This window comes from Ochotona curzoniae, unplaced genomic scaffold (genome assembly GCF_017591425.1).
Source record: "Ochotona curzoniae isolate NIBS_2020 unplaced genomic scaffold, NIBS_Ocur_1.0 contig_3037, whole genome shotgun sequence".
Taxonomy (NCBI): domain Eukaryota; kingdom Metazoa; phylum Chordata; class Mammalia; order Lagomorpha; family Ochotonidae; genus Ochotona; species Ochotona curzoniae.
In genome coordinates, this window is record NW_024465699.1 from 3,991,796 (window position 1) to 3,997,934 (window position 6,139).

The 6,139-nt window shown below is 43.1% G+C and overlaps 1 pseudogene; it reads right to left on the bottom strand.

The window, feature by feature from the left end:
- Positions 1-2,802: 2,802 nt before the first annotated feature.
- LOC121155713 lies at positions 2,803-5,896 on the bottom strand (annotated as a pseudogene).
- Between the last annotated feature and the right edge of the window lie 243 nt (positions 5,897-6,139).

Genomic DNA, 6,139 nt, shown 5'->3' on the forward strand with positions numbered 1-6,139 from the left:
CATCCTCCCAGACTCAAGCATTCTTCCAATGACCATTCTCAACATTGGTTTTCTACCCCCAAGGAAGGGCGAAACAGCAACAGTGGCTCCAACCATCACATTGTACACCTGAAGACCCATATGTCCAAAAAAGAACTTGCTCTTCTCATGTCCCTTGATAAGAATGAGCCTAAACTTTCTGTCCCCCAGTGGAGATTCCTCAAGCCTGCGTGGCTGTGTCACATGTCCGCTAAACTGCCCAGGAAGATGGAACCAACACTAATTTGCTAGATAGATTGAGCATGAGCCTGAGGCACAAGCTGGGCCTTCTGTGTGCTCCTTGGTGATGGTGGTGGTGTCAGGCTGCTAATACAGCCCCTGGGGGAACCTGTAGGTCTGAATATGTGTGCAGCTGTACATTGCAGGGGCACGAGGTCCCCCCAAGGTCACAGCCCTTAGGGCAGTGTGAGAGGCCCAGGGAGCAGGGTGTCCGCTCCCTTCCACCCTTGCCACAACTTCCTCCAGCTCCTGTTTGCACAACAGCACTTGCTGATTGATTCATTAAAGTCCTGTTTGCTGCGTTCACTCTGGGAAATAAACTGACAGCTGAAATTATAACTAGATTTAAGACAAGGCTGACAGAGGCAGATTGGAGCATATTAAGGGAAGCCTAATACATTCATATCAGCAACACTCAGGACTGGATATCAGGAAAAATAGCCTCATCTTTCCATCCGCCACTGCCCTGGAACTCCAGCAGATACTTCCCTAGGATCTGGGCCTAGGGAAGCCAAGAAGGCAGCCCACGGGGGTGACTCTGACCCCCCTGAGATGAGGGAGTGAGAAGACGTGCCAGGGGGTTTCTGAATCAGAATAACTTTCCCTGAAGCAGTAAATTTTCTTGAAGAGAGGAAAAACATGCCTTTGTGTGAGTGACTGTGTGTGTGTGTGGTATACACATGTGTGTGTGTGGTGCATGTCTCTGTGGGCAGGCATGTGTGCATATGTGTTGTGTGTGTGATGAAAATGGGCTCACACATGTCTGTCACAAGCACACACCTACACAAGGGTGTTTATAAAAACTCATGGAAAATGAAATTAATAGTCCAGCAGGTAAGTCACCATGGAAGAGGACCACATTGTGTATTGGAGTGCCTGGGGTTCATGTTTTGCCTTTACCCCCAGTTGCAGCTTCCTGGGATACAGCAGGTGATGATGGCTCGGTAACTGGGTCCCCACCTCACACTTGGGAGGCACAGGTTCAGTTCCAGTCTCGTCACTTCAGCCTGGCGTGGCCCTGGAGTGAACCAGAACCTTCCAAATAAACCAAAGTTGTCAGGTAAGTTTATCCTGGTGCAAAAAGTTTTGGAAATTCATAGGCATGAGGGAACTTCAGAAAGATCACAGAAAATGTGAAAAAAGCAAACTTGGATCTCAAAACTATACAGCACTTCCCTTTGAATGGCATTTTTCAAATCCCCTCAAGATGGCACGCACATAAATGCAAATGTGTATTCTGCACACATGTTTGAACGTGAGCCGGCTTCCCTAATGGGGATGGGGCATGGACAAGGGGTGGATGTCACCCTAATACTTACCTTTGTTTTTTTGTTTGTTTGTTTAAATAAACAGACAGTATCCACATAGCTTATTTCTCACAATTCTCCTGACTAATGAACATTATTCAAGAACATACTGTATACGGATAAGGAGAAACATATAAAACATTTTAAGTGATACACAGCAAAATCCATCAATATAAAAGAGTGCATGTGAACTCTTGCTCACTGCACAGACTAAATTTAATTACTTATTTAAATAATAAGAAAATATAGTATTTTATGGGCTCTCATCCAGACTACCAAAGAAGGGAATTCTTGTTATATATATGATTAGTCACTTTTCTTTGATGAGCTGCACTGACCACTGCAAATACAGAGACAGAAGGCTGTGTATTTTAAAGGACCTAATGTTGAGAATTAGAGACTTTACGCAGTTACTACCACTGACACTTTTCACCAGTTTGTACAAGCTTGTTCAGCTGATTGAAAGTCTGCATGATTGTCCACTACTGTACTCCTCTGTTCTACCAACTCTTTGATTTTGTAGGTGAATCTTCCTCTGAACTGTTTGGTGCTTCAGATCTAACATTACATTAAAAAAATATATATATACATATCTGAGTGATGATTTTATAACATTGACACACCATGAGTTGGTGAAGGAGGCGGTGTCACAGTTGCCTACTGTAGCGCTTCACTGTTATGGACAGTTCGTTGTGCTTGAAAAAGTTAGATATCAATATGGTGAAGCAGCTCCAATGTACCAAAGGCCACCAGTTCTTTTAAAGTGGATATCCTAGAAGCAAACACCACCATTTGTTAAAACTGCGTCTAAAGAAGTCAGTTCCTGTGCTGAAAACTATTTTCACAGAACTGAAGGCTACTAAGCTGTTTTTAATAAAGATATTTTGTCTTCTGCTTATATTTATGACCAAGTTCTCTGAAACCGTTGGAATTTACTCTCGCTTTCACGTGTGCCCTCATTTCCATCTCACCTATTTAAGATCATCACCTAAAAGGCTTTTAAGGTGGTGGGGGAAGCTCACCAGAAACCCCTTGCTGACCAGGAATGTCCGGCTGCTGGACAGTGATCTAGAGCCACAACCGTGCAGAGCTTGACTTGAGGAGAACACTCCGGAAGCTCTCCTACTGTGGGTGTCATTTCAGGGAGAGCAGAGAATCTTTTCAAACTGCGCACATACTGAACAATGATACCATTGTTATGTTTGAAGAGTACTAGTAAATGATGTTCTCTTCCATGTCACCTGTTGGCTGGAAAGTAGTTTGGGTCGTAGTAATTATAACTGGTGCCCTGGACACACAGTCATTTCCAAGAATGTCTCTGATGTATAAATAGGTTCTCATTGGTGATCTTCCTGGTAGATACCTGTTTTGTGCAGGCAATCCGAACAAGAATAACAGAAATCCAAAGATATTTCTGGAGGACAATCCTGGCAGTGCCACCCAGCACCCTGGATGGGCTCTTTGCCGCACTTACCACATCTGAAGCCAACGTGCTGCATAAATTCACTTTAAGTCTGCATTTGCTGAAGTTTCCGCTTCTTCAACTTTTTAAATTGTGATCATTTTTTGGTATTTAGGTAAATTCCTATACGTGATAGGAATACTTTCTTCATATGATTCTACTCCAAGAGCAGTGTTCATGTGATCATGAAAACAGGATCTGTCATCATCTTCATCCCCACACACACACCGATACTTCATGTGAAGTCATAAAGGTGGAAGGTTTGAAGAGATGCTTATTAAGTGGGTGGGTGCTGTCTTCTGCTTGTTGAAGACTTTTTGGATAGTAGGTAGTCTGCCTGGGACTGGAATGCCCACTTGAATTAGCTTTATGTAATATTTCTGTACTCAGCTTGCAACCCATTTTGCTGTCCTGTTGCCCAGTTCATCTGCTGTCTTCTGCCAGTGTTGAGATCCTTCTTCAGGAGGGTATATTCCAGGAGAAGCTGTTCAAGTTTTTTCTGTTCTTCTGCAATTGGTTAAGTGTTTCTGGTTTGGAATCATCACACAGACAGCCTCTTATCTGAGGAAGACTAGTTGAGCCTTCTGGACCATCATTCATAGGCAGCATAGAGTATGAAGGAAATTCTTCATCCTTCTTGGGATTTAAAGCACTTTTGGGTCTAGCAGGTAAAACCTTTATCAGAAACTAGTTTAACTCTCCTAGTATGTCTTTTATAAGTTTTAAATTTTCTTTCAAAATTCCCAAGGTTATTTGTATGCTGGTCCCATACAGTCTCAGGCAACTGAACAATTCTGTGGATATGGAAGCCCTATATCAGCCTTCTTCTGGAGTTTTTCCATAAATCCAATGGGATTTTTTAGTGCTTCTCTCTGGTGTTTGCTCAAACTTTCAAGGTCTTACATTGCTTGTGAGTGCTGACCCTTGAATACAGCAAGCATCTGTAACAGTCTCTGATAATCTTTGTTGTGTTTTAGCGCTGCGTGATCTGATTCAAAGCAATAAACATCCGGATCATCATCTTCCTCTTCTGCAATGAGCTGGTTGGCACTCTTCCTTGGCAGATGGCAGATGTCCAGTATTCAGTCTTGCCTCTGAGGGTGGTTGATTCAGACCATCACTTTCATAGTTACTAAAATCACATTTATTCTTTCCATTTTCAGAAATTTCATCAGGATTTGTAGGAGATTAGCGTACAGTATCATTAACAGCTGGATTTGTTTCACTGGGGCTAAAATTATTTTCCTCAAATTGTCCATTATCTCTGTAAGAAGAACTGCTCTTAGTGGGACTGGCTCTGGGTATCGCCTTTCATGGTGAAGTTCGCAGGGTACAACGAGGCTCTTGAGGTTCTGATAAAGACATCATCTGGGCTGAAACACAGCCTGGAACAGAGGATGGTTCCGGATCTCCAGACGGCAGCATACTTTCAAGAGTCGTGTCCAGGATGTTACTGGTGTTTTCATCACAGTGCTCTATGGAGCACTGCCATCTCCCGCCATATTTACTTCTTCCCCAGAATCCTTTAAAGATGACTGAACTTCAGAAACAGGGCCTGTAGCTGGCTCAGTAGTCAGCTGATTAACACGTTCCATAGACAGGCAGACAATTACTATTTATTTTTGAAGATTCATTTTATTTTTACTGGAAAGTTAGATATACAGAGAGGAGGAGAGACAGAAAGGAGGACCTTCTATCTGTTGATTCACTCCTCAGGTGACTGCGATGGCCAGGGCTGAGCTGATCCGAAGCCAGGAACCAGGGACTTCTTCCAGGTCTTCCATGCGAGTGCAAGATCCCAAGACTTTGGGGCCATTCTTGACTGCTTTTCCAGGCCACAAGCAGGAAGCTGGATGGAAAAGGGGGGCTTCTGGGATTAAAACCGGTGCCCATATGGGATCCCAGCACATGCAAGATGAGAACTTTAGCCTCTAGACCATCACGCCCAGCCCAGGCACTTACTATTTTGTGGTCCTTCAACTTGACCTGCACTTAAGAATTTGTGCATAGCCTGGTATTATCTAGATAACTGTCCTTGCTACTCTCAAGGAATATTGAAGTTTGGGCATTTGAATCCCCATTTTTGATTACTGATTTTTCCTGCAACACATAGGAACCAGTACTAGTTTGCTTAGTGTTCCCATCAGGCTGACAGCCATCAGTTTATAACAGCTGACTCACTGTCATCAACACCATTGACAGTCAGATAGCCTGCGATTTCTTCCACTATTGCAGAATTAAGTGGCCCCTGTTCACTTACATTCACCTTTTATATTTTGCTCTTTTCACAATCTTCCAGTAGAAGACATCAACAAGCTCGTTTAGTTCCTTGGAAATCTCCATGATTGTCCACTATGATACTCCTCTGTTCCACCAACTCCTTGTCTGATTTTGTAGGTGAAGCTTCCTCTGAACTGTTTGGTGCTTCCGATCTAAGACAACGTTTCATTCTCTCTTAGAAACTGGCGCGCAGGTTCCGTTTGCTTTCTCTCACAATTTTCTCCGGCCTGGATTTCTAAGTTACTGTTTTCTGAAGATGCAGTCCTCTTTCCTAGGGCTTACGCACGACTCCTGAGGACTTGGCTGTTTGGAGTCAGCAGTTCTTCCACTGTTGCTGCCTTTCTGAATTTGTACAGGCTCTGGTCTCTGTGATGATCTTGACTGTACTTGAAATGAAAACAGATCTCTTCAGATTGAGCAATGCTACGATCCCTTAAGGTTCTACCACAAAATGATTCATCCAAGCCATTTAACCCCATTGCTGACCTTGTAGCATGAGTAGACTGGGACGCAGCCATACTATGGCAAGTCCCTACACTACGGTCGTCATGATCCACTCCTTGGGAAACCTGCATAACCAAGGATCTATCTTTGTGGGAATATCATCTCTTGCTTGTATCCTGAGGGAGTTGCAGCTATGATCTAGAATAGAGCTTAAACATCAGAGTTTCAGACTTTCAGCTTCCAGCCACAGAGAATACTAGAATCTTTTAAACTTCTTTCATTTTAAAAGTGTTTCACCTAGCATTTGAATTCCATGCATCTGTATTTATCTGTCATCGCTGTTACTATCTATATGTTGAGACTTCAGGTTTTACTTATTTCTATGGTT